The 27,953-nt window shown below is 46.6% G+C and overlaps 2 long non-coding RNA genes across 2 annotated transcripts in view; both read left to right on the top strand.

Annotated features, from left to right (window-relative positions):
• The window catches only part of LOC133207681 (uncharacterized), a 99,111-nt gene extending 95,338 nt beyond the window's left edge, over positions 1-3,773 (top strand). Inside the window, exon 2 of the long non-coding RNA XR_009724122.1 lies at positions 2,296-3,773. This is a non-coding gene — a long non-coding RNA (uncharacterized LOC133207681). The remainder of the gene's footprint in view (positions 1-2,295) is intronic.
• Positions 3,774-13,806: 10,033 nt separating this feature from the next.
• LOC133207628 (uncharacterized) lies at positions 13,807-27,143 on the top strand. Its single transcript, XR_009724096.1, has 2 exons — positions 13,807-14,031; positions 26,374-27,143. It is a non-coding gene; the product is annotated as an uncharacterized LOC133207628 (long non-coding RNA).
• The last annotated feature ends 810 nt before the right edge of the window (positions 27,144-27,953 follow it).

Genomic DNA, 27,953 nt, shown 5'->3' with positions numbered 1-27,953 from the left:
TTCTCCTTTGTGGAAGAAATAGGGAAGGAAACTCGCCTGCTGAACTCTGTGCAGTGGTTTTTGGCTTCTTTGGGTTTTGACCCAGTTCTTTTCTCCTATAGCTCCATCTCCTTCAACAGACTGGCCCCTAATTTACACCAGCATCCTGAAAAGGAGCTGGCTCTTGGAAAGCAAACCAGGCAAAGGCTGAACAGGCTTTGATCTGCTTTGGATTCAGCAGGCTTTGCCCCAGCAGTTGATGGTTACAAAGGGACTGGCCCTGTGCTGGGATGGATCTGCAGGGATTTGCCTTTGAATACCAAGGAGGGCTCTCCACAGCCCCGGTGACTGGAAGGAATGCAGCGAGCCCTTGCACATGCAAACAAGGGTGATTTCATCCCCTTTTCAGAGGCAGAGCATAAATCAATATTGTTTTGTAGATCGCTTGGCTTGCCACATTTTTTTCCTTGGGGAACATCCAGTATCCATGTACTTACGGGGAAGGACACTGCAGGGGAGCGGGGATGGCTGTGCCCTCTGTTTTCACCTCAATATCCAGCTCAGTGAAAACTGGATTTTATTCTTCCAGGGAACTAAACAGAGCCAGCCAAAACCAGAGATTATCATCACTAAGGAATCCTGCCTGGGGAGCTTCCACCAACCAGGAGAGCAGTGCGTTTGAGATGTTTTTAAGCATTTTTTTATGGCATGGCAGTTTTAGTTGAGCTAAATGAAGCCTAGTGCAGTGGGGAATTCAGCATCCACATGTTTAAAAATCTTTTAAGGTTGGATATTTAACTCCAGCAAATAATCAAGTCCCAGGAACAATTTAGATGAGTAATATATTAAAACCAGGCTTATAAAGATCCAAGAAAAACGTTGGAGGATCCATAGGGGTCATTGTTATGCACTGCAGGCTTAAATATATTGACTTTTACAACTGCAAATGGATGGTTGCATAGTGGTTTCCACTGAAGAGCAGTTTCAGTTGTGATAACTCATGCAAAGTGAAATCCAGCCTCGTGCTCGGAGCCGGCATGGGGTCTAAGAACGGAGTGAACTTAATCTTTATCTCTCTACAAACATTACATCTCTTTAATCCTTGAGGCATGCCATTCCTGGGAGGACCCTGCAGAAAGGATGCAACAGAGCAGGGCAGGAATCGGACTTGTTATTTATGGAAAAAATCTGGAATCAGAGAAAACACATTCTGGAATGACAGGAAAAAAATAAAAGTTTCCAAAGGGGAAGAAAATCTCAAAAACAAAAATAAACTGGGGTGGTTTTTTTTTCACTGATGAAAGTGTTTTTCCCTTCTCAGAAATTGTATCATTGTATTGCAAGTGAAAGGGAAAGTTGCGGTGTTCCAGTCGGGGTGGCGTCAACCCTTCCGTTTCAGGAAAATGGGAATACTTTTTGCAGCACAATTACGCATCTTACAGATTTTGATAGAAAAATGTTTCTTTTCCAGTGTGGGGGGAAACCCAAACAACTTTCTTCTGGAAAACCTCTCTGTTAAACCCAAAGTACCTCCAGGAGTTTAAGATTTAAAGTCCACAGATAGGAGATATAGAAGGGGTTTGAGTAGGTAGGATGAGGCCATAAATCCACAAGCATCTCTGTGACACTGTGATGTGTTCTTCTGTACCCTTTGAAGAGATGCAATAATGAAATCAACTGTCATGGGGCAATGCCTTGGAGCCACTGGAATTTCTCCTAGGGATTGTTGCCTGCACGAAGGCCTGCTGCTTGCATGTAACCACAGAATAGTTAGGGTTGGAAAGGACCTTAAGATCCTAGAATCATAGGATCATAGAATAGTTAGGGTTGGAAAGGACCTTAAGATCATCCAGTTCCAACCCCCCTGCCATGGGCAGGGACACCTCACACTAAACCATGCCACCCAAGGCTCTGTCCAACCTGGCCGTGAACACTGCCAGGGATGGAGCATTCACAACCTCCCTGGGCAACCCATTCCAGAGCCTCACCACCCTAAGAGGAAAGAATTTCCTCCTTATATCCAATCTAAACTTCCCCTGTTTAAGTTTTAACCCATTACCCCTTGTCCTGTTGCTACAGCCCCTGATGAAGAGTCTGTCTCTGGCATCCTTGCAGGCCCATGTCAGCTACTGGAAGCTGCTCTGAGGTCTTTATGCAGCCTTCTCTTCTCCAGGCTGAACAGCCTCAATGTATGCAAAAAAGCTGTGTCATCTACAGCGCAGTGTTGGTTTTCACTTGTTGGACTTACACAAAGTTCTAAGATTTTACTAAGGTGATTTGAATTAATTTTTAATCAATTTTATGTTCTCTTGCCAGAAAACACTGTTGATGAAACTGGCTTCCATTGGCACCAGGACCGAAACGCTCAGCAAATAAAGCAGCATGGGAGCCTTAAGCAGCATGTGAAGAACAGCCCCCGGCACAGCCAGATCCCCTGAAGACTGCTGAATAGTTACATTTCTGTAATGCTTCCTCCTATGACGTGGTGTGACAGCAGATATTTCCTCCCTCAAGATGAATTTGTCATTAACAAAGCCAGGAGAGGTGACAGTGGCAGAAGCAGGGCTTGTAATCACCTTCAGTAGCAAGGTATTTTGCAGGAACACAAACATCTAAAGGAAAATATTTTGCTTTATTCCCCAATATTCATTTCTGGTCCATTGGAAGAGCTATATAGCTTACTAATGAGGGAATTGGGAGCCATGAGCTGTAATCCTTGGCTGAGTGAAGCAATGTGCTCGTTACAGCTGTCAATCATCTCCCTCCTGCCTCCTATTTCTGATCTGTAAATTGAGGTTAATACCCTCTATACACCAAAGGTGCAGGGAGGATTAATTAGACAGCATCTGTAGCACTGCAGTCTTCTCTTTGGGTGATGGTTGGAGCTCCTGAAGACACACAAATGTCTCATTAGAAAGCTGTTTTCTACTGCAAACCTGAACAGGGGTGCTTCAGTTCTGAATCACTGAGATACTCTTGTTTTCATCTGAAACTTACCAGTATGAAACAAATGATTCTGACACAAGGGGAACACAAAGGAAAGCTGACCTTTGAAAGGTGTGTAGAGATTTACCTGTGAAGGGGATCAGGGAGATTTTTCTTAGTGAAGGAAAACTCCTAACTCCAGCATCCCAAATACTTGGCGGCAGCGTAATCATGACTTTAATAGAGCGCTTGGTTTTCCTGTTCCAATAAATGAGGTCTGCTCTCTGTTAAAAACAAAGCAAAGGGGAAGCAAACAACTCGCAACCCCAACCCTTGTAGGTGTCCAGGGAAATGGCTTCACTATTGGGCATATCTCAAAACCTATCCAGGAACTGTGTGTTCTCCAGCGGATTAAATTCACCCACCAGTCACCTGTTGGGCTACATTAGCAAACAAAACAAACCAGCTGACAGTTTGTGCTGTACTGCACAGCAAAATAACACCACTCCCAATGGCTTTTCCAATTCCAGGCATGGAGCAGGAGACTTAACTACTTACTGACTCGGCTATGCTCACCCAGAAAGGACCCAACCTGATGGACGGCTCCTGACCTCTCCCCCTACGTATGGCCACCAGCCAGACTGCCACTTGGGTGTCTTCTGCATGGGGAGATACAAACCTCCCATCTGGCAAGAGTCCAGCCCTATTTTTGTTCCATACCATGGTAAGAAATACTACACTTCCCTGAATGGATGACCTCGAAGTCACATGTGGGTTAAATAGAAGCATAAGTTATCTGGACTTGCAGCCATGAAGCCATTCTCTGGGAGGAAAGGGTAAATAAACAAATCATTTATTAGCAAGTAAAATTGTTTTTTCTTTGAAATGCAAAACTGTGCTCACTGGTGGGTGATGTTTTTAGCTTCACCCTTCGCTCTCGCCAAGCAAGAGTCCAAGCGCATCATGAGCAAAACTGCTTTCAAGTCACCCGTCCAGCTGGTCTGCCGTGGGGTGGTGTTTGTCTGGTTAATCACTTAGGGCAGCACTCAAATGAGGGGAATTCAGCCACTGACACTGCGGGTAGCAGGGCCAAAGTGACTGTGGATATGGGGCAGCACCAGCTGAGACACCCCAGTGCCCTGCAGCTGGGGCTGGAGGGAGGGAGGATGAACTTGGGTACCACCAAGGTCGATGTGGAGGCTGTCCATACAGAGCTAATGGTGGAGCAAGCCAACAGGTCTGTGGCATTTGGTAGACATGAGATGTACCTGAAGAACATTGGATATTAGGGAGAAATTCTCCCCTGTGAGGGTGCTGAGGCGCTGGCACAGGGTGCCCAGAGAAGCTGTGGCTGCCCCATCCCTGGCAGTGTTCAAGGCCAGGTTGGACACCGGGGCTTGGAGCAAGCTGCTCTAGTGGAAGGGGTCCCTGCCCATGGCAGGGGTTGGAACTGGATGAGCTTTAAGGTCCCTTCCAACCCAAACCATTCTATGTTTCTATGAACATGTTTTTTTCCTGTGAAGCCATGATTTTCTGGGCATGGGAATCTGTCTACTGCCATCATCAGCCTCTGCTCCCTGCCCTGTTACAGGGTTACACACAGGCACTGAGGAGGGGAAGGTGGCTGAGCTGTGCTGTGATGCTGTTCCTGCACAGACCATCCATGATGACGACGTCTCCCAACACCCAGCCTTGTTCAGTTGCTCTCTTGATGCCACGTCATCTTCCTTGTCTGGGAAAAGTGGTAAGACCTTCAATAATCCTCAGCTTCATGGCCAGGAAATCACCTCCTCCAGGAAGGAGATGGGCTGTAAGGGTGGCCTCCTCACAGGGTACCTGGCAGTGCTGGCATCCTGGTGCAGACACCATCCCAGTTTACTTTAAATCCTCCCTCAACCTTCCCTGAAATGATCCTTCGGTTTCCAAAGCTTTCATCATTTTTCCACCCAAAAGATTGCTACTGCAGCCTGTCAAAGAAGCACACAGACTCCCTGCCTGCCCATCAAGCCTCCATCCTTTAAGCCAGCTCCTTCCAAGCAGCTACACAGAGACAGCCAGTGTGTTAACTAGCCCATCCATCCTCAGGAAGCTCCTGTGTCACATCTCTGCTCTGTGTCACAGGCACGCAAGGAACAGAGCTTTACATCCAGCAGGTCTGGAGATTCACTCTGGATGTCTCCTTTGATACCTTGCTGATGCAGTGAGTGTAGACACACAGCTGATCCCATGACCTGGGGGGTTCTGGTGGGCAGTAGATGCCTTTGCATCTCTGCTGCTTGTCACTGCCAATTAGGCAATGCCATGGGGAAAACTGGGATGAGTTCTTGTAGTTTCTGTCCTTTGCTTGCTGTCAGCCATGCTGGTGAAGCTGCCACTGTGCTCGCTGCTGTCTCACAAGAGGATGGAGAGGAGTCAGTGAGGAAACGCGGCTATTTTGTGTGCTGAGGAGGTGATTAAAACATGAAACAGAAAAATATGATAATGAAAGAGGGCAGGTTTAGATCAGACCTTGGGCAGAAGCTCTCCCCTGTGAGGGTGCTGAGGCGCTGGCACAGGGTGCCCAGAGAAGCTGTGGCTGCCCCATCCCTGGCAGTGCTCAAGGCCAGGTTGGACACAGGGGCTTGGAGCAAGCTGCTCCAGTGGAAGGGGTCCCTGCCCGTGGCAGGGGTTGGAACTGGATGAGCTTTATGGTTCCTCCCAACCCCAACCAGTCTGGGATTCTATGGTTCTAAGAAGATACGTGCAAAGCACTTAGGTCTTGGAATAAACTGTCCTGAAAGAAACACAGACCAAAAGTAATAGATATGTGCACGTCTCTTGCCATGGTTGCTGGAGCTCCAAAATAGCTGTTTCGGGGCTGAATCAGCTGTGATTTATAGAATTGTTTTCAGGATCGTATCATCAGGTATTTCTTAAAAACTGCCTTTTCCCCAAAGAATGGACTCGAGAAATAAGATTCCTGACATTCCTTGTATTGTCCAGCTGAGACCTGTGGTACAAACAGCATTTTTGCAAGGCTGTTTTGAAAAGCAAGCTGTGTTTGTTATTGAACCCTCTCTCCCCATCTGATTTAGGCTTTTCTTCTTTCTCTACTGTTGTTATTTATGAGCCTGAAACTGGTGCTTCTGTTGGGAGAGGGATTGCTCCATGAGTAAAATTGTGGGTTTCGGTGGTCTGCAGCTTCTGAATGAATGCTTGGAGTCAATAAATGTGCTACCACCATTTCATAACTTAGCCATGGGAGGATCAAAGTAAGCTGAGGAAAACAACAAAACCGTTCCGTTCTTTTAGCTGCTCCTGCTCAGACCTGCAGGACTGAAGGAAAAGTACATCTTGCTCTCTGATTTACATAGCTCTCATTTATTTTTAGCCTTGTGGCCAGTGTGGGAGCTTGTGGTTGAAGCAGAGACAGGGATGCCATGCCTGGGTCTTCTGGGCTGTTAAATCCTTTCTCTAGTGGTTGCTTCAGACAGCAGCTCTGAGCTGCAGCATGGGATAGAGGGAAAAAATGGGAAGAAGTAGCATTGGTATCAACAGCCCCAGGTGCAGCCTCTAGACTGGAAAACAGTGAAATGCATGCAGCCTATTTTCCAGTAGGTTTTGGGGGAATAGGAAGGAACCTTTCTCTGGCATCTTCCTGTATTTCCACTCTGACCCTATTGCTCCCTGACAGAACCCATGTGAGGACACATTTCACTTTGCAGTGTTTGTCTTCCCTTACCAGTGACCTGACTGGGACAAAAGAAGCTCCAGCAAATACAGCGGTTGTACCATGGAGCAATTATAGAATGGTTTGGGTTGAAGGGGACCTTAAACCTCATCCAATTCCAGCCCCTGCCATGGGCAGGGACACCTTCCACTAGAGCAGCTTGCTCCAAGCCCCTGTGTCCAACCTGGCCTTGAGCACTGCCAGGGATGGGGCAGCCACAGCTTCTCTGGGCAGCAGATGGCCTTTTTCTCTCCAATACTTGGCTCCAGCCTCTCTTGCTTTTTAATGTAGTTTATCTCATCCAGGCAGAGGTGAGGGCATCTGCCCCACCAAACGTGTGGTCCTGAATCCTAGGCTTGCCTGGGGCATGGCTGAAATGGCGCAGAGGCCAAACGTCAGATCTGGGGAACGTTCATTCATCCAAATGAACTTCTAAGAAAGCTTCTGGATTTCAAGCACTCCAACCCATGGAGCTCTGCTTGAACCTCGGAGCCACCCTTAGCATGAGACTCCGAACCTCCCCAGAAGAGCCAGCCCTGCAGCCAGGGCTTTCTGGGCTGTGTCTTTACACTGTGTGTTTCTCAATGTCAACTAAAACGAAAAGGCCATGAAGACATTACCTCTGTTTACAGAGAGATAGAAACAAACACTTGCATTTGCGAAAGCAAATGTCAACACCATTGATCTGGAGCTGGGTTGTTTATGATGAAGAAAGGTTAATAGTTAATGGGCGGTTAACTCCCTTGTTTTGAAGGTGCCTAAAATCACTAGACTTCACAAAACAATATGTTTTTGGTTAAGAGACATCTGATGTCACAAAAGCAAAGTCAGAGTTAATACGTGCATAGTTCTGTATTAGCCTGCCTTTAATTTTGAAGGAAAACTCCAATGATTACAGTAAATTTGTTCATTTATGAAACAGAGGAAATGTGATATGCAGGAGAGATTAGGAGCAAGGGAAATAACCCTTCTACTGAAACTGAGACTAGCCTGAATACTGCCCCATCACCCCGAACTGCTTCCTCAGAAACACAGATGTGGACTTGTCAAGGATACAGAAACTTCCACATCACAGGAGGAAACGAATCAGGATGGAAAGAGAGAATTGAGGGCTTTTCTATGCAGATTACACAGGTTCAGACTGAGTGAAATCAGGCCTTGCTGCTGGTCTGAAGTTACCAAAATGAGAAAGCAAGGTGTATGTGGGGGGGAGAAACAGAAGTTTTGCAGCTTCTTGAAGAAAGAGTGAGCCACATCCAGCCTGCAGGTTTGAGTCCACTGAGTCCTTTCTTGTGCCTCCAAGAGTGGACCACAGAGCAACTTCTTGTCCTGCAGGAGCATAGAGCAGCTTGTAGGGTGAAGGATGATGAGCGGGAGCAGCTTTGCTGGAGGAATCAGGAGGAGAAAAGGAGGGCTATAACGTGGTTAGCTTGGGTCTCAGTGACAGCAAACAGAGCGGACTCTTCTCTCTGTCCTCCCTTGCATTGCATGGGGTCCAGTGGCTGTGGGACTCTGCTTGAAGCCCAGGACAGTGCTTCAGACACACTTGCAACCCAAACACCTTCTGCTGCCTGTGTGTATTGCACCCCAGGCTGCTCTTGTGAGACCTCACCTGCTCTTGTGAGACCTCACCTGGAGTACTGTGTGCAGTTCTGGTTTCCTCAACATAGAAAGGACATGGAACTGTTGGAACAAGTCCAGAGGAGGCCACGAGGATGATAAGGGGACTGGAGCACCTCCCATATGAAGACAGGATGAGAAAGTTGGGGCTGTTCAGCCTGGAGAAGAGAAGGCTGCGTGGAGACCTCATAGCAGCCTTCCAGTACCTGAAGGGGGCCTATAGGGATGCTGGGGAGGGACTCTTCATTGGGGACTGTAGTGATAGGACAAGGGGTAAGCTGGGGAGGGACTCTTCATTAGGGACTGTTGTGATAGGACAAGGGGTGATGGGTTAAAACTTAAACAGGGGAAGTTTAGATTGGATAGAAGGAGGAACTTTTTTCCTGTTAGGGTGGTGAGGCACTGGAATGGGTTGCCCAGGGAGGTTGTGAATGCTCCATCCCTGGCCGTGTTCAAGGCCAGGTTGGACGAAGCCTTGGGTGATATGGTTTAGAGCGAGGTGTCCCTGGCCATGGCAGGGGGGTTGGAACTTGATGATCTTAAGGTCCTTTCCAACCCTAACTATTCTATGATTCTATTCTGTGAAAATGTATGTTAAAATGAAAAGTTATGCAAATGACTCTCAAAAGGACACTGACCTCCCTTTATTAACCCTTTTACGACTGCAAAATGAACATCCCAATGGGATATTCTCATGCTGAGGTAGGCAGGGGATGGGCCTTGTGCTGGGCATTGCCCTGCAAGAGCTCAGCACTGGGTGGGATCCGCAGCATCACCATCTGCCTGCACTTGGTGTCCCTCGGGACTCGTAGAGAGGGGAAAGCCACTTTGTTTTCCAGCCAGGTTTTTGTTTGCAGGCAGGAGGGACTGTTTGATCTCGCAGCGATGGGAAAAGCTGCTGCGTTCGGATGCGCTTGGAAAGCGCCTGCTTTGGCGGTGGCCCTGATAAGGAGAGCGGTGGCTTTGAAGGCAAAAGGAAGGCTCCAGGGGGGACTCCCCGGGTGTTTGAAGGAGGGGGAACACCTCAGCGGACAACAGCCTGGGCACGGAGCTCAGAATACGCTCTCCAGGTTATCTAAATAGCATATAAATCACTGTCGGGGCTCCATTTCCTCTGACGGGGACCCGTGTAAGTGATTAATAACACGCAAACAGTGGTACTTTGTGGAACTGCAGTAAATTTTATTATGACTTCCTTCCACTTGATAAGCACTTCCATGGAGACAGAGGCGCCCGCTCCCCTCCCATCCGCTGCCCGCACTAGACCCCGAGGTTAGGGAGGGCTCTGGTGCTCCGGCCTGTTTGTGACCAGCTGTAAACCATAGAAAAGAGCATTTTTGCTTTGTTTTGTTGCACTGGATGGAGCCTCTCATCCCCACCGTCTGACCCAGGGTTGCATCTTGCACACCTGCTGGTTTTAAAGTCCCATTAAATGTCAAGCAGTGTGTCAAGCACATAGCGATGTGATGCACAGGGGCTACAGCAAGAAGAAACATTCCTTATGATAGACAGATGGAGAAAGGCATTAATTGTCAGTGTTTGGGAAGCAATAAGAGTGATTGCTGACCACTCACCACTTTGCCCCATTGTCTTGAGGATTCACCCTTAACATTTACAAATAAACATGGGTTTGCATGTGGGATGCTATGATCTTTTCATGTTACTCTATTTATTTCAAGTGCGAGTGGAGGTTTCTGGCAGGTGAATGCATAGGGAGCAGTAAGCCCAGAACAGGATAGGGTAGATGCTCACTGGTCTGCAACATGGTGCTTGGTTTTTGTTGCAGTGGGGTTTTAATTTCCTATTGCTTTATATCACTAATAAAGGATTTTCAATGCTAAGTACAGGAAGGTAGAAATCTCTGCCTGGCTCACCCCCAGTCTGAATGAAGGGTTTCTCCCCAGTGAGGTCTGTACAGGCATATTTAAATACATGTGGGGAGATGCACAATGGGTCTAAAGATGTAAACTGTTGGGAAAATCACACAATCCCAAACTGGTTTGGGTTGGAAGGGACCTTAAAGCTCATCCAATTCCAACCCCTGCCATGGGCAGGGACACCTTCCACTAGAGCAGCTTGCTCCAAGCCCCTGTGTCCAACCTGGCCTTGAGCACTGCCAGGGATGGGGCAGCCACAGCTTCTCTGGGCACCCTGTGCCAGCGCCTCAGCACCCTCACAGGGAAGAGCTTCTGCCTAAGAGCTCATCTCGGTCTCCCCTCTGGCAGGTTCAAGCCATTCCCCTTGTCCCATCACTGCAGGCCCTTGTAAAAAGCCCCTCTGCAGATTTCTTGTTGGCCCCTTTAGGCACTGGAGTTGCTCTAATGTCTCCCCTTAAGGAACCTACTCTTCTCCAGGCTGAACAAGCCCAGCTCTCTCAGCCTCTCTTCGCTGAGCAACCCGTGGATTGGATATGTCATGTGAGTTCTGGGCTTTGATTTTGGTCCTCGCACACATTGTTTATAAAATGATGCTGGTTTTGTTTCCTAGGTTTTACTGCACTACACGCGGGAAAGGAGCAAGATGCAAACTGTGCGACAGGAGAAGGCTGCAGGGAAGAGCTGAGCCCCATTTAGTCTCTCTGTTGAGACCCAAACCCAAAAGTATGGTTGAATGCCACTGGAAGAGGCATTCATGTGTGGAGCTGGGGGGTTGCTTTGCCTTTTGGGATAGCTGGGGGAACTCACAGCAGAGTTTAGGAAAGATTCAAGTGAAGGATGGCCCAGATGCTGCTGAGGTTTGGAGGTGACCCTGAGCAGGCATCCAGGACAGATACAGCCCCTGTACCCCAACTTAACGCTGTGTGGTCCATGAATGAACTTTTTCCCCCCTTTTCTTCTTGGCTAAGCACAAGTGAGCTGCTTGCTCTGGTGTGTGCAGATGGCTGCTCTTGCCTGGCATGGTGCCATGGGGATGCATTGCAATAACGTCTATTTTATAGGAAGGGAAAAAGCCTCTGGAGAAACAAAGCTTTGAAGCATTCAATTTGTAATGGTGCAACGCTGGCAGCGAAAGCTGTGAATGAAAACTTGTGGGATGCTGAATGAGCCAGTTAATCTCGATGGGTTTCCTTATGTTTTTTTCCTTGTAGGCATTGAGTGTAGGTTGAATTTTCTCCTGACAGCCAAATGCTGGGCTGACTGCAGAGCAGCATCTGTGTGCCCACACTTCGGAGCTCTTGGAAATCCTGGCTGTGAATGAATAAAATGCAAACAAAGCAGCAAGGCATTTTTGTTATTCCTAGAGCAAATCCAAGTGGTTTATACGAGATAGAATAGCAAAGCAAACAGCACCTTCTTTTGGATCCTATTCTGAGCGTGGCTCCTGGCTGCAATGGGAACACGTCTGCTGGAGGTTGTGCTTGGGCATCCTTGTCCTTCAGGAAGCCAGGTACCTGCTCAAGGACCACACTGCAATGAGCTCTGTCACTGTGGGGCCCGTGTGGAACCAGAGCTGTCACCAGCAGTGAGTTGGTGGCACTGTTCACTGTCAGTTTATCAGTGAGTGTGAGGCCTTCAAGGGGTTGTGATTGATGTTTTCCAAGCTGAGCTTCCCAAGAATCCTGCTTTTTCCTTCTTTTTTCTTTCTTTTTTTTCCTGAGGCTGATTAAGTGTGAAAGAAGTTTGGAATAAAAATCTTTCCACCCCAACATCAGAGATCTTATATATCAAAGCAGCACGGGTGGAATAGAAATAGGGGAGGTTGGGAGGATGCAGCCATGGTCAGGGAAATGGCATACTGGCACGGGTGGGATTCCCATCTCAGATACGGTGTCAAGGAAAAATGAAAAGCTTCAGAGGAAGAAAATGATTTGAAATAAAAAGTAGGGAATAAATGGGGCTTAACTGGAGGTTCAAAGGAAGCCCCAGGTTTCTTACAGCATGCAGCAATTGTAAGGGATGATATGGTCTTTCTTCCTGTTGCCTCTATGTACATGGAATTATGAGTGCTCGGACTAATAAAGCTCTGGCAAGAGCGATTCCTACCGCAGTCCAAGCCACAAATACATTTCAGGGAAAAGGTAGAATAGATATTTTTAACCAAAAAAAAAAAAGATATTCCCAGAAAATACTGGGGAATTTTCAGTAAGTTTCCTAAATGCTTTTGTGAAGCCTTCAAAGGTTTTGTGGGCTTTTATCCTCCCATGCCAACCTTCACCCGGCTGAAGAGACAGCAGCGTTTCTGATAGAGCTCTCACTCAAGTGCGTTCTCGGGAAGTCAACCACAAAGAGCTGTTACAGAGCAGATTTCCTTGGATGGTTTTACACTGAATTACTCAACCCCCCCACCACAAAATATTGAAGAATCTGCTGAAACCAGAAGAGAAGAAGGAGTCTGAAGGATCACGAAGAAACAAGTATCTGCCGTCCCACAAAAAAGGCTTTCCTGTCTGCGAGCCAGAAAGGTTTGTGTCCTAATATATTCTGACACAGAACAAAGCAAGGGAGTGAAAAGCAAGTGGCTGCCAGATCTGTCTGTTGCTTGTCCACGTGGAAATTCAGCCCTCCTTTTGGGGTTAGTTTTTATTCCCTATGTTCAACGGTGGGACTTTAGTCAGCATGGCCAGGGGACAACCCGCTTCTCCATGGGCCTCTACTGCAGCCCCTACCTGGCCATGGGGATGGAGAAGGGAAAGGATTGGGTTGTTTTCCAGGCAGGGGTGGGATTGGAAAACATTGATGTGTGAGGAATGCATGACCTCTCCCCAACTCCTGCTTAATATATCCACCACACTTTGGGGTTTAAAATCAAACCTCTTCACGCTTTCGCTGTTACTGTGGGCTTTCTGTAGATGCTCTTTTATATTGCATCGCATCACTTATATCAAAACCAGATCAGAAAGAGTTCTCCTTGGCCCTTTTTTCCTGGTTTTATGACTGTTTGTGAATTTCAAAGCACTTCAGGATTACACAGGGAGGGGGGAAATGGTACTTGAGGCCTTCATCTAAACTGGATTCATTTCTGTCACCAAAATGCATTAAGCAAATAATAAATAAAGCACAAACTAACTCCAGGCAAGACAGCTGGATGTGATAGTTGAGCTTTGGATGGTGCTGGCCATGCTGAGGCTTTGCAGTGTATCTTGAGTGGGTAAAATGTAGATGGTGATGAATAAAATCTGCTTTTCACACAAGCACCATGTTTGCTTGCTTACATGGACCTTGTGAAACACTTCAGTCTCTCCTCTAAGGGAAAGTGCTCATGCATCCAGTTGTGTCTTCAGAAAGGCCTGTGTTTACTGGAGAGGGAAGTTGATAGCTCAGTGTTAGCTTGGTAGAAGAAGAGGTGTGAGAAGACAGACAACCATTTATATTTGCTCTATGAAGTCCCCTTCTGTGGGATAAATGAGAATAAAATGAATTAAAACCCTTGCAAAGGCTGAGCCATCTCTATCCCTTCGGATTTGCACTCCTACCTGGAAGCATCAGAGCTTTGTGTGCCTTAAACCATGACAACCCTTAACTGAACCAAGGGTTTTAGGTAATGTGTAAGCAACTCCCAATATACAATTTTACCCTAGAAATGCCAAAAGAATTTTGAAAACCTCGAAGAAAAATGTGATTTTTCCCCAAATTGTTTTTTCCCCAAATCTCTGCAATCTGAGCAGTGACTCACCCCCCAGCTGGTGTGAATCAGCACTGGGCTAACGAGCACAGAGCAACCATGCTCATTTATGTCTCTGCCAGCACAGCCTACCTTTCTGGTGCCCCAGTACCAGAGCCACCAGTAGCTCCAGCTCATGCATTCTCCCTGAAGGCCACCAAGGATGGGTTTGCTCAGGATACAGCAGGGACTTCCAGGTAATGCAGTTTCTCCATTTCTTCATTTGGCTTAGAGGCAGCTTATATCTGATCACAATACCTAATAGAGTGTTTTGGGTCTTCCATGGCAGGGGGGTTGCAACAAGATGTTCTTTAAGATCCTTTCCAGACCATTCTGTGGTGATTCTGTGGTTGGGATGTTTTGATGCTGGTGCTTATTGGGATGTTTTGATGCTGTTTTCTGCCTTTGCAATTTGTTTCGTGTTACCTGTTGTATACATGGTTGCTCTATAATGATTTGGGGGTTTCTTTGCTGATCGTGGCAGTCACATGGGCTTTGTGACTGTGAATCATTATGAAGCACTGACCTCTTGTTTCTTCAGTCCCTTTGGAGCGATGTCTGGAGATAGTAACTCAGTAATAAGCAACATGTGCAAAGTGAGGCTCAGGTGCTAGGAAGGGAGCCTTGGGTTTGAAAAGCCCTGGCATAGCTTGGTCTGTTTGGATAAACCTAGCGGTTTGGACAGTCCAACAACATCCATATGCAATGGTTTTTCTTGATTCACAATGTTGAAACTAAAAACCGCTTGGCTTTAAACTTTAAGCCTCTGCATGCATTCCCCTGAGAATGAGCATTTCTGGCAAACTCTAAGTTCTTAAATATCACTTCTCCAATTACATTCTCACAGGTTAGTATTTATGCAGGCCTGGCTTTTCAAATCCACGGAGTTGGTACTGGGCTGAGGCTTAATGCATTACAGGTGGCTTTTGGTGCTTTGGGCTCTCTGACCAAACTGGTTCCAGATGGCCACACAGTATGAGTAATAACATCAGCTCATTAAGTTGCAAGGTTTCAACTACAATCACAGAATTATCAATGAAATAAAAGCTAACGGCGTATCAGCTGCACCCTAAGCCATAAATAGGATTTACAGTGAAACAAAAACCTTGTTTTGAACTCGGGTCTCTCATCATTTCGATACTGGGTATCCACAGAGTAGGTTTATTCACTAGCAAAAGGGCAAAAATCTGCCCTCATGCTCTCCAAAATATACTCCTGAAGGCTACTGCACCATGGGCCTGTGATTTCCCTGATTTTGGGAAAGCTTTTGATTGGGGTCATGGAAAATGCATGGCAGTATTTATCTGTGATGACTTAGAAAATAACTGCAATGAGCCTAGGTCTCGGATCAAAGGGATAAGTGTCAGAAGGCCTCATTACCTTGTGTTTCATGTTATGGTTGCTAATGTTGTTCTTTGTACAAGTTGTTATCTGTCTGTAGTGTGTATATCATGTCCAGCAGGATGGCTCTTGTAGGGTGCACAGGTGGCTTCTGCTACTTCAGAGCCTGTATTGAGTGTTTTGTTGGTGTAGGTGTCTCTTCTGTTCAGAATCACCATGGGGAAACATGCCCCCAAGCTTCTAGGGTAGCTGGGGTGATGGAGATCCGGGGTCTTGGCTGTCAAGGGGTGACTTCTGCATATAGAATGTAAGCAGAATGGAAAAACATACACAAACTAAGTGATGCCTCTTTGAATTCGCATGGTCTTTGAGCCAAGCAGGAGGTGTTAGTACACAAATACAGCAGCTGAAGTAGATCATTCTTTAAGTTCTTGACTCTAACACCTCTGACTTCTGGGTGACTTGGTAAAACCGCTTTCTTCAATCCCCAAAACATGAGTGCAGCAAACAGCACCAGGTGCCCCATCAGCCTCACTGGTTTCAGTGGGGCTCCTCATGCATGTGAAGTGATGTGGGTGGGTGAGTGTCTGCAAAATGCTGGCCAGGCTGGAGCTGCAATGTGTGGTGTGGTAGTGAGCTGAGACCCTCTGCCATGGCATGGGCTGGGTGATGCTGATGGGGGAATAGAGGAGAGGTCTTTATGGTCCTTCTTGCCCTGTCTTGAAATCAGGACTTCATTAGTGGTAAAAACCTAACTGACTTGAAGAAAATGCATTAAAGATACCTTGCTCCAAAGCATGTGACACTGTATCTTGTATGTTGTGGTATAAATTGTACCAGAATTATGAATAAGGAATGTTTGCAACCCAGCTAAAACCACAAGCCATTCTTCTGTGCCCTTCCATACCAGGACCCAGAAAACCAATGTACTAGAAGCATGAAGCTATTTTGCTTCTAGCCATGTTTTGTGAAACCTAAGTGAGGAAAATGGGTTTCCCAAGTTTGTGGGAAGCCAGGAGAAGCTTTATATGACCCTAGTCTGATCCTAAAGGTCCTGGTTGTGGTTAAAGCCTGGATCTAGTGTGCTGAGTCATGCTGATAACCAGTGCAATGATGTGCTTTGTTACTACTCCATGTGAATAAGAGACTCTCGGCATCAGTCCCTTGATAATTAGGCATGTCTTGTTTAGATTTATCCTACCTGCTTAGCCTCCCTAGCTGCAATTCTGTTGTAAGGGCAAGCAAAGTTTACATCTATTTCTACCCCAAGGGTTGTTTATGGCAGCAGCATCGCGTTTGGGTCATGTGGTAGTTCAAGCATTACGGTGTTAGGGAAGGTGAGTACATCTATAGTGTCCTCCTAGTTGGGATTTAATTATCTACATAAGTCATCCTGTAGGTAGTTCTCTCTCCATCCTGTAATTCCAAGGGTCTCACAGATGTGCAGTATCACTGTTTCCAGATGTTGACGGCCTTTTCAGAGTACTGGGCACTGGCCCAAGGAGGGATTTGGTATTGGGGAATTCTGGCACCAGCTGTTTCTCCAGCAATGTGTACACCGAGGAAATTATTGTGTGCGAGTGTAATGCAGAGACACCACTGGAGGCTGAGCTTAAATCCCCAGGCAGGCACAGTATTGATCAAAAGCCAGGGCTGGGGGCAAGCACAGACAAAGGTAATGCTGTGATTTAGTGGGCTGGGGTGATTTCTGTTTCAGGCCACCACTGTCCTTTGTGCTTTTTGGGTTATAGTGCCTCCAGTATCACTCTTCCACAAGGAACAGGTTTTCAGTAAGCTGCTTGGTGTTACTGTGAGTTTTGAGGGCCATACCCAGGCCTTCCGCTTTGGACACATAACCTGGATGATGCAATGTGTAAATCACAGGCTTCTGTCTTATCAGGGTGATCCTGCCCAGGTTAAGACCTGTCTTCCCTGTGCACACACATCACAGATGGAAAGAGAAGAGAGCAACCCAGGAGACCTAACCCACGATGAGCTTCTTGCCCGCCTTTCCATGGGGTGATGAGTCAGGGATGGATGTGCTGAGCTGGGAACTGCCTTCTACCAGGCACTGTAAAACTGGGGCAAAGTCCATAACGGGACCCTCCATCCTTGGGTTTTGGGTTGGTTTGGGGTTTTTTTTAAGGTAGGATATGCCCTGACAAAGGAAGAACAACATGTGAATGCAGCTTGCCCACTGACCCGACACTCTGCTGGCCATGTGTCAGCAGTAAATCCCCAGCTTTTGTGGGGAGAGATTGCTACCCACCTCTACCATTGTGTGCCATGGGGTCCTGTGAGGGAGCCCTAGACAGGGTGACTGCCTCTCCTCCAGGGTCAGCATCCTACTTGGGGTCTTTGCTCTATATAACCAAGGTTTGGGGCCTGAGTGGATGGTCTCCAGCCCATCCTTCTCTTAGATGGTTGCTATAAGCAGTGGGCACATGAGCATGGGTCTCGGCACCAGGAGCCAGTGCTGAGACCCAAGCTCACGTGCCAAGCAGAGCATCGCTAGAGGAAGCCTGTGTGCAGCATGAGGAATGCCAGACCTACCCGCTGTCTCCAGATCTGTCTCCCCAGCCAGGCTCTGGATCTTATTTGGATGCAGGGAGATTTATAAGGCATTCTCTTAATTAGGGGCCCCTGTTTTGACTAAGAAAGATGGGGAATGAGGAGACCTAACAGCAAGGCAATGGCAAACAGCGGACTGAAAGCAAAGGCTAGGGAGACCAGTGGCATGTGCTGTACAGAAGTAGAGGCAATAAAATACACCCATAAAAATGATGTGTACGCCTGTAGCCTCATCTAAGAAGGAGGAACAACAGCGTGTCCCTTCTAAGGGCAAACGAGAAACCCTTCCATATGTAAGCAATTATCAGGAACACATGGGAGAGGTGGACAGGGCAGAGAAATCCAAAAGCCATATGATATTGCACAGAAGAGTGAGGCTCGTGTAAAGCCTGGGAGTCCATATATTTCACAGCTCACCATGTACGGAGACTTTGGCCTGCTCCAAAGGCTGCAACTGGGAAGGCTCCTCTTGTTTTGGCCTTGAGGCCTGTGCACAGATGGCAAAAGCTCAGGAAGGAGTGCTGGGTTGAAGGGGTTGGCATGAAGAGGAGAGTCAGAGCCCTGCTTGGCTTTCTTGTGTGCTTTGCTTTATGAACACTTTGCAGCTGGTCTATGCCACAGCAGCACTTAGCTGTGGTACTGGGTGCTGCTGGTTCTGTACTTTGGGGCATCTGTGCTTTAGTCTCAGTTTTGAAGTGTGGACTTGTTCTTATCGCCTTTAAACTTGCTATCAATGTAGTGGCAGGATGATGCTCACTGCAAGGATGGGAGTCCCAGAGGCATTGCATCCAACTTTCTACTTTTGTGCAAAGAACAAAGAGCATCTCGGTGTGTTCACATCACTGCAAGGACTGTGGTGTGGTCTAGATCTTCCTGAGCTGCTTTCATGCTACCTGGCCATGTACTGCTGCTCTGAAGGCTACAGCAGCCTGGAGCTCAAGGTGTTATCCAGCTTCTGTGCAGAACTTCTATGCTGTGGACTTCATGGTGCTTGGAAGTATGAGAAAGATCCTTTTTGCTGGGGCCAAGCCCTGTGGTGTGTGAGATTAGCTCAGTTGAGCACATTTGGTATCTGCAACTCATCTGAACCCATTCTTTGACCTGCTTTGTGTCCACTGGTAAAGAAGATGCTGTGAACTCAATGCCTGTCATCAGCTTACTGATTTGGGTGCATTTAACTTGTCTCCAAAGCAGCAGTTAACCACTTGGCACACATGCCCAAACTCCAGTCTGTCTCATGTGCCCCAGATGAGGCTAATATGTGGGTTGCTGCTTTCCAAATGTCTTGTGTTGCAAATGCAGGGACGTTCTCCTCAGGGTGTGGAGAACAGCCTTACAGAAGTCAAAATTATTCCTGTTGCTATTCCCATTGGAGACCAGGCTGTAGTCCCTAGGGATAATAACATTTACTTGGTTTCCAGAGCAGTAATTGAGCAATCTTCTGCTCTTCAGTCTTAATAATAGGAGCAAAGATGTGGAGAAATTGAGTACCCAACTCTGCCCATCTCCTGTAAAGCCTTGGACATTGCTGCACCAGGCTATGACAGAGTCTTGCTTTGCATCCAACTGTAATGCAAGTGCTGTGCTTGTCTGTAGCCTTGGTGGGAGAAGGAAAGAATTGATTCCAAATGTGGGTTTAAGCCTTACATGAAGGCTTCCTCGTTTTCAACTGTTTCTGCAGGTTGGGCTGTGAAAGGAGCTGATCAGATTGTGAAACGCATCGTTCATATATGTGCTTTTGTCTATAAAACATTATTCTGCCTTGTGAGAAAGGAAAGTTCCCTTAATGCCTGAACGTGCCACGCTCCTTTATGTCCATGTGGTTGTGGGGTTGTTTTGTTACTGAGCAAGCAGATGTTTTAGTGCTCTGAGGATCACCTTTGCTGCTAAGGGTGGTGCTTACACCTCTGAGGGCAATGGTATGTTCAGCCTCAGTAAGCATGTTCTGCTCCATCTCACTGAGCACTGAAAGCAGAAACTGCTCTTGGGTTTCATTGCAGAAGGGGCAGCTTTGCCAATATAAAGAAGAACTTGTTCAGGGTCTGCTTTCATCTCTGTGCATTATCAGAACTATTAAAATGAGGAAAGGGCTCTTTAAGCCTCATTGGACGGTGACACTAAAAATACCCCAACAGCCCCCTCGATCCCAAGCCCCAAACAACTGAAAACCAAAAACCAGCCCTAAACCCTAAGCCCCTGGAAACCCTGTGGTATCCATCACTGCCATGTATAATCACAGTTAGAAATCCAAATGAAGTCTGCAGCCTGTCAGCTCTGCAGACAGATTTGGTGGTGATATGAGCAAAGCCAACATTTAAAAATGACTGAATTCTCATTATAAAGATACATGATCCTCCTTCTCATTGAGAACAGTTGGGCTTTGCTTCCAGTGGAGAGCCAAGCCATTTATTTTATAGCTCCATTGTATGCTGTGCTGGGAATTGTTCCTGCAGATAGAGCTTTCTAGCATGTTTTCCCTATGTACTTTGTTCCACATGCACTGTGCCCTTTGCACATGCTGAGGGCTCTCCCATGAATTACACTTTGCCTGATTTGGTTGGATGGATTTCCTACGTTTTTGTCCTATAAATTGGCATGGCCATGTATTTATTTTGGTAATCAACCAGTTCTTTGTAAATCTGTGAGCTTAATCCTCCAAGAGAGGGAAATAAAAGGCTCAGGCTCTGTTTCTAACAATGAAGATAAATACCTTTATTTTCATAACTTTTGGACATCTCTTTTCATGGCCCCCAGCCAAATCATGAGGTCCTTGCTCAGGCAAGAGCACGCAGATGTCATTAAGTTCCCCACCAGGCTTGTTAGGGCATGGAAAAACTCTTCTAAGAGGAAGGATGGTCTCATGGTTTTGCCATTGAGCGAGGGTTTAGCTCAACTGGGCGAAGTTCTTGCTTCTGCCATGTAGTTCCAATATGACCTTGCATGACTCCCTCTCCATCTGCTCCCCTACAGTCTCCTGCTGTTGAGCATATAAATCTCCTTGGTGCAGAGGCCCTCTTGCTGTGGGTTGGTTCGTGCAGGAATTCTGGCTGGGGCTGTGAGGTGTTGCAGAGGCAATGCAGACACCAGCAATAGGATTGCAGCTCTGCCTGTGGATCAGGAATGGCTCCACCTTGCTCCAAGGCGATGGGATGTAAGCCAGAAGCTACCTGAGCCTGTTAACGCACAGCTGTGTCCATAATAATGAATGCTGGATCGCACGTTGTTTGTTCAGGGGCTGTGGATGTCCAATTTGGATGCATCGGTTATGGCAGTTCCCAGAATAGGGATATGCCCCATCCCTTGCGCTGTTCAAGGCCAGGTTGGACGGGGATTGGAGCAACCTGCTCTAGTGGAAGGTGTGGAACTGAATGAGCTTTAAGGTCCCTTCCAACCCAAACCATTCTATGATCTCAGGTTTCACCAGATAGCTAGACAGTAACAAACCCTTTGACATGTGAACTGTGGCCATCATCTCTTTGGCTGCAGCTTATGTGCTTGTTCTTTAGGGTTAAAGTTTACACACCACTAAAACCCCATCTATTTCTCTATGCCTCTCACAATATCTTCTTCTCCTAAAATACCTTTGTGGCATTTCTTTAAAGAATATGAATAAAATTAATATGTGCTTCTATAGAAAAAACAGGTTTCCTAAGTGACTCTGTTTCCATTGTCAAAAACCCCTTTACAATAAGTAATCATGATGCCTCTTTTCATTTATACCAGCCTTTACAGTGAAAGCAATATGTTGGCCATAAATCTTTAGGCTGGTTAATTCCTATAAAATCCTACTTGCAGAATCAAATGATTTTACTACCTCATGTCAAATTAATGGCTGGGTGTCAACCAGTGACACTTCCTGCTTGAAAAATGACAGTGACATTAAGTGGGATTTATTTATGCTTTCCGGACAGATGATCATAAACAGTGAAACTGAACAGTGAGGGTGGGGGAAACTCAGTGCTTGTTTCTTAAATAGCATCACCATGACATCTCTTTGGAGCAATCCCATGCTGGGACTTGGGTGTGCTCCCTGGATGCATGCTGACTCTGTTTCTCCTTGATGGCTGGTTGCTATGGGAAGGGAATTTGGACTCCTGGCCCTAAACTCAGCTCTGGTCCTGCTTCAGTTGATGGCCTGGTTTGATGAGAAGGGTGGTACTGTGGGGTGTGCCCTAAAACACAGTGTCCCTTTGTAATGAGCCTGAAATTCCTCTTGCTAACCTGTCTTTAGATATGGTGAAGGCCAGAAGGAAAAGAGCTGCTGGTGGTCTGACTGATGGTCTGGAGTGAATGCTCACAAGTGGAAGGAATAAGTCCTGTAGTTTCATGCCACTGGACTTACATGTGTTGATGTTGATTTGAGGAGGAGTTTTGCCTTCCTTGGTGCCTTGGTGGGAGTTGGGGGCACTTGATGGGATGCCAGTTATAATCTGTTTCTTAGTTTAACTGGAGTAAAATTGTGATTATTAGTAGATCATCATTTTATGGCGACAACCTGAAATAGGCTCAGCAGAGGTGCATCATCAATAGTCATGTTCAGCTTGGAAGCAGTCCACTGTCCGTAGTTGAAGGTTTTGGACAATACACGAAGAAACTCCATATGATGGTTTGGGTGGAACAGAATAAGCAAACAGGGAAAGTGAAGCAGTTCTGTTCTCCGATTCCTGATGCTGTGATGTCCTTGAGAAATCCTTCATCAGGAAATAGTGACCTCTTGTGCAAAGGGACAGCAAACCAGGACAGACTGTCCCACTGGGACGTTTACCTATTCATAAGGCAACTATCCTTGACAGGCCCATGGGCAGCTGGGAGACGGTGGCCTGGATGAGTTCTCTTTGGCTTTCCCCATCCAGCCATGCAGGCAGATGGAAACAGCAGCTGCCAAGCACACCATGCCTCCCAGCCTGCAATAACAATCACACATCAGCTCACCTCTGGCCCACAGTAAGTGTCTGGAGAAGTTTTTCTGTTGCCAGTCACCCCACGTTCAAGCCTATTCTCTTTGGCTTGACCCATAGCTGGGGATTTGGCCTTCAGAGCACTAGTGAAATGCATTGACAAAGGCCAGGCGAGGACGTTGGGATCGGCAGCACGGAAGATAATGTCTGAGTCAGCTCTCAACTTCCCTAGCACTGCCAGCACTGCTGCTGCTTCTCCTGTTGCCCTGGCTATAGTAATCCTCTCTGAGCCCAAGTATTTCCACTGTATATTTTGGGAAGAACTGGAACGTTCCACTCCGTCTTCCAAAATCTAAGTATCATTCCTTATGGTGCTCCCTAACACCTAAGAGTCAGCCCTGGACACGCTGCAGATTATTTTTATCCACCTGAAGTTGTCATGGTTCACCCAGCTTTGCCCAGCCTCCTGCAACTGGGTTAGCAGTGTTGTGTCCACCCTTTAAGTTGTCCCTAGGAATGATCCTTACCCTTGTAGTCCCTTCTGTCTCAGATTCATTGGGGGCTGAATCAAGAAGGGATACAGCCAATGCGTAGCACAGGATGTCATCCAGAAGCTGAGGCATAATGGAGCCTCTTGTAGCTCTTCTTTGACCAGCTTCTTGGGTCTCCTTACAAAGACAACCATAGCCTATGGGGGAGCAGTATGGAGTCAGCACACATACAAGGTTTTAGCTGGGACCTAGGACTGGGGCTCCCAGGCCCCACAGTCAGATGTTTTTAGTCTCTTCCTTATCTGGGCAGGGCAGCACCACCTTTCTGTTCCTTTCTCCACTTCTTACCTTTGGTTTCCAGGTCAACCTCATGGCCCATACAGTCCATGAGAGTTCAAAACCTGATTTCATCACAATTATAGATCACAAGTTGTGAGATGCAGCTGTACTCTGCTTGGATATTCCATCCCATAGATCCAGGCAGAAAGAACAAATAGGGAGGACAGGGTGTCCTTATGGTGCAGAATGATCTAATCCATACTCCAAACATCCCCTATGCTCCTTTAGGTAAGCCATATGCTCATAACTGGAGAGATTTTGACAGGCAAGACTGTGGCTTAACCCCAGACAGCAAATGAGCCCCACACAACCTCTTGCTCAATTGCCTTGGTGTGATGGGGGAGAGAATTAGAAGGGTAAAAGGGAGAGAACTTATGGGTTGAGATAAAGACAGCTTAATAGGTAAAGCAAAAGTTGTGCATACAAGCAGAGCAATACAAGTAATTCATTCGCCATGTCCCAATTGCAAGTGGATGTTCAGCCATCTCCAGATGAAGCAGGCTCCATTAGGCATAATGATTACTTGGAAAGATAAATGCCATCACTCCCCCTTGTCTTTCTTTCCCCATCTTTACGTGCTGAGCATGATGCCATATGGTATTGAATATCCCTTGGGTCAGCTGTCCTGCCTGTGTCCCCTCCCAGCTCCTCACGCACCCCCAGCCTGCTTGCTGGTGAGGCAGCATGAGAAGCAAAGACCCTGACTCTGTGTAAGCTCTGCTCAGCAATAGCTAAAACTTCCCTGTTGCCAATGCTGTATCCATCACTGATCCAAAAGGCAGCCCCATACCAGCTACCCCGAAGAAAATTAACCCTCTCCCAACCAAAACCAGCACAATACCTCTTGCAACCTGTTAATGGATCACCCAGCCAAAGAATCTTCGTGTCTAGAATTTCCTGTAATTATCAGGAGATGGATTTGTCTGGATTTACCTTAACCTCTTCAGCCCTCATGTTCAAAGATGTGCAAGCCTTTGATCCAAAGAACAGCCAAGTGGCCATGAGGTGCTAATACTGCTTTGCCATAGGACTGGCAGCATGGACCATGCTTATGTGGGAAATGGAGATGCAGGATATGAGCATATGTAATATGTAATTAAAGAATACATATGTTAACACTGTTCCTATCTGATAAATAACACATTTAGGCCTTGGTTAAACTGAACTCCCTAATCCATTGCTTAGAGCTGTTGCATCTTCCTACACATGGGTTTATGTTGTCACCAGGCTGCATTAAGTCATGTAGTTGGAAGCCTTTGGCACATTTGCATCTGAGAAGAGAATAGTTGTGTCCCCTCTGTCTTTCACTCTATGCAGGGAGTTTATAGAGAAAAGCTACCCCTAGGGTTCTCTTCTCATACGTGCTTTTGGACTAATCTATTTCCAAGCCACCAAGTGTTGGGATGGTTGGAGAGAGCAGAGCCTGGTTGGTTGCTTCTGATGGTAGTCTGCAAAACTTGAAGCACTGAAGGGGGATGCTTAATTGTATTACAAGGTGTGAGGAACTTGGAACCATAATATGGAGACCGCTATGGAGAAGATGATTGTGCCTCACATTTTCCAGTGTGGCCAGCTTATAAAACATAAGCTTTTTATTTTATAACATTTTTATATTGTAATTATATTTTAACTCGTGCTTTTAAATATATAAAAAGCCCCAATGTTCTATAAGCTTGCTGAACTGGAAAATCTGAGGCATGCACATTTGGTGATGATGACAGCTTGATGCATGGATTTGTTGGGTCAGTCAAATGCCCCTGTCAAAATTCCTTACTTGCATCTCACCCATGTGTAGGTTTTTACACTCAGTCCCATCAAAGTCTTATTCAAGACCTTAAAATAGAGTTTAACTGATTCACAGAGGTTGTGTTGGTCTCACCGAGTTGATTCACCCAGGCTTTGTAACAGTACTAATAGTAAATGATTCTTAACAACATCAATGTGTTATTTTTGATCACCCCCCCGGGACTCATGCGTGTTACAAAGGAAGCTGGTGTCACTCTGTGTTAAAGATAAAACACACCCAGCTTTCCAGTAGGGATGTTAATTACACTCTGGACATCCATGTTTAATCTTCTTGCTTTTATCATTTTCCTACATGTGAAATGTTTAAAAACATGTGGAAGCAAATGAGATAAACATCTGCTCCAAGCTGGACTCATCCATCCAGCCCGGAATTCAGCATCTGGGAGGATTTCAGTGGTGAACGTGGCTGTGAAAAGGGCAGACCAAAATAGCACCAGTTTCCCAGGGTGTAAGGCCAGGCTGCCAGGTGGTGTAAATCAGGGTGTCTTCTCTCCTGTGCTGCTTTTGGGGTGTCATCCTCACCAAACCTTACTGGTTGGGTTTGAGATGTTCCAGGCTGATTTTCCAGATAGTTTCCTCTATCCAAATAGGTTTCACTGTGAGGTTTGTCCTGGAGGAATGAGGCAATTGATGAAGAAAGCTTCTTGTCTCTCTGAACTGGGTTCTGTGACGTACCAGGGGTACACACAAGCCATCAAAACGGGATGCTGAGCTCCAGTATGCTCAGAGTGCAACCCTGGTTGGTGCTAATCATAGAATGGTTTGGGTTAGAAGGGACCTTAGAGCTCATCCAATTCCAACCCCCTGCCATGGGCAGGGACACCTTCCACTAGAGCAGATTGCTTCTAGCCCTGTCCAGCCTGGCTAATAGAGAAGTTTGTGTTCTCATACTGTCCTCCTGGGTGGTAAACCCATTTCCAAGTGTCTTCTATGCAACCCTTTTCTATACTGGGTTTTAAAGGTATCAGTGAGCATGAGTCTTCCCATGGATGCTCCAATGAGCTCTGCAGGTAACTAATGAGCAGGGGCAATGCTGTGGTGATAGTCAACCAAATATGCTTAACCAGAAAAAGGAATGGGCTCTCTTGTGTAGGAAGCTCACAATGATCCCTTCTGGATTTGAAATCTGAGAGGAACCCGCATTTGGAGAGTCTGGAATGGAAAAGCAGCCCCCTCCTGCCTGGCCCAGGCTTCTGAAGCTGGAGCATCAGGCCAGGTGGGATTTACCACTTGCCAATGTGTAACCTGGCAGGGCTGAGCCACTTGGATACGAATTCCTCCTCTTCTGATGAAGACAGGGAGCCAGGCGGAGCACCGCAGCTTTCCCAGCAGCACTCAATGGCATGCCGTACCCCAGGGCGACTTGCGTTCCCTGCTGTGAAAAGCTGTAAATTACACACCAATAACTGCATGGAAATGGCTGGGCAAATATTTGGAGAGGGTGAGAAACTCTGTAGAAATCACTGCTCTCGAGTCACTTATGGATGGGAAAAGGTGAACCGAAAACATCGCCCTGGCACGTGATCTGCTGGGCGTTATTCATCTTAACAGCACTGCTCCCTCTCTTCTTCCCCATCCTTTCTTATCTGCTTGCCCTCTTCACTCTTGCTATGCAGTGGCTGATGAAACCATGGTTTCCAAATGGATTTATTTTTTACCCTTCCAAATTTCTAATGGCAATAAAATACTTCAAAGGCAGAGGCAACTCAGATGCCAGCTTCTAGCCTAGAGCTTACTTTTACAGCTCTGTAATAAACCCCTCTAAGAGAAATGTTTATAATGGCCTTGACCGTGGTGCTTGACTATTGCAGTGCTTTCTGTCACCCTCATAATGTGAAGTGCCAATAAATCACCTGAACTGTTGTGGTGCCCTGTATTTATGTACTAAGCTATTATAAGAGTGTTTTTCAGTTTTATTGCCCAAGTGGAGCAAAAGCTGGGGATCTGTTGTGGCTTTGGGGGTTTTGTTTGGGTTATTTTGCCCAGAAGAGTAGATTAAATGCCATCTAAACCTCAAGCTGGCCTCTTGTACCTGAGCTCTGTAATGCTGCTGGTTTCGGAGGTACTTCGCAGGGGATCAAACCTGGTTTGGAAGCAAAGCAGAGCAATACTGAGTGTTCCCAAAACTTCATCTACTGAGAAGAAGATGATATAAAACCATGAAATAAAACTTATCCTTCCCCCTAGTTTCCTGCACGCTGTCATCTCTGCACTAGAGGTTTTGGAAGACACCTCCATACTAAGCATGGGTGTGTAGTCCAAAGCCTAGTGAAGAGCAGGATCAGAGCTCGCAGTATGAGCATGGACACGGTTTGACATTATTGCATGAAAAATAAACCATTTTCTCCCAAATGAAGTAAACACAGAAAGTTTTCCAACTGTGTCAATGACCCCAGGGCAAAATGGATTTTGTGGCAGCGTGGATCATATGGGAACAACAATGTTTAGCTGTTGGTAATGAAAAGTCAATATTAGAAGTAAAGCAAATCAGCCCTCCAAAGCACCTGCCTGCTCTTGGAGTGCGTTTTGAAGAGCCTTGCCACATCCTGCGTTAGGACCTGCTGCCTCTGTGTGTATCACCTGGTTGGGATTTTTCACGGAGCTTGAATGCATTAGAGAGCAGCCTCAGTGAAGCAGAACTGTGCAAATTGAATTGGATTTACATGACAAGGT

This window comes from Neopsephotus bourkii, unplaced genomic scaffold, assembly GCF_033783945.1.
Source record: "Neopsephotus bourkii isolate Nb327-2 ecotype Australia unplaced genomic scaffold, CSIRO-AGI_Nbou_v1 NB_234, whole genome shotgun sequence".
NCBI classification, from domain to species: domain Eukaryota; kingdom Metazoa; phylum Chordata; class Aves; order Psittaciformes; family Psittacidae; genus Neopsephotus; species Neopsephotus bourkii.
This window is presented reverse-complemented; position numbering and strand designations above follow the sequence as displayed.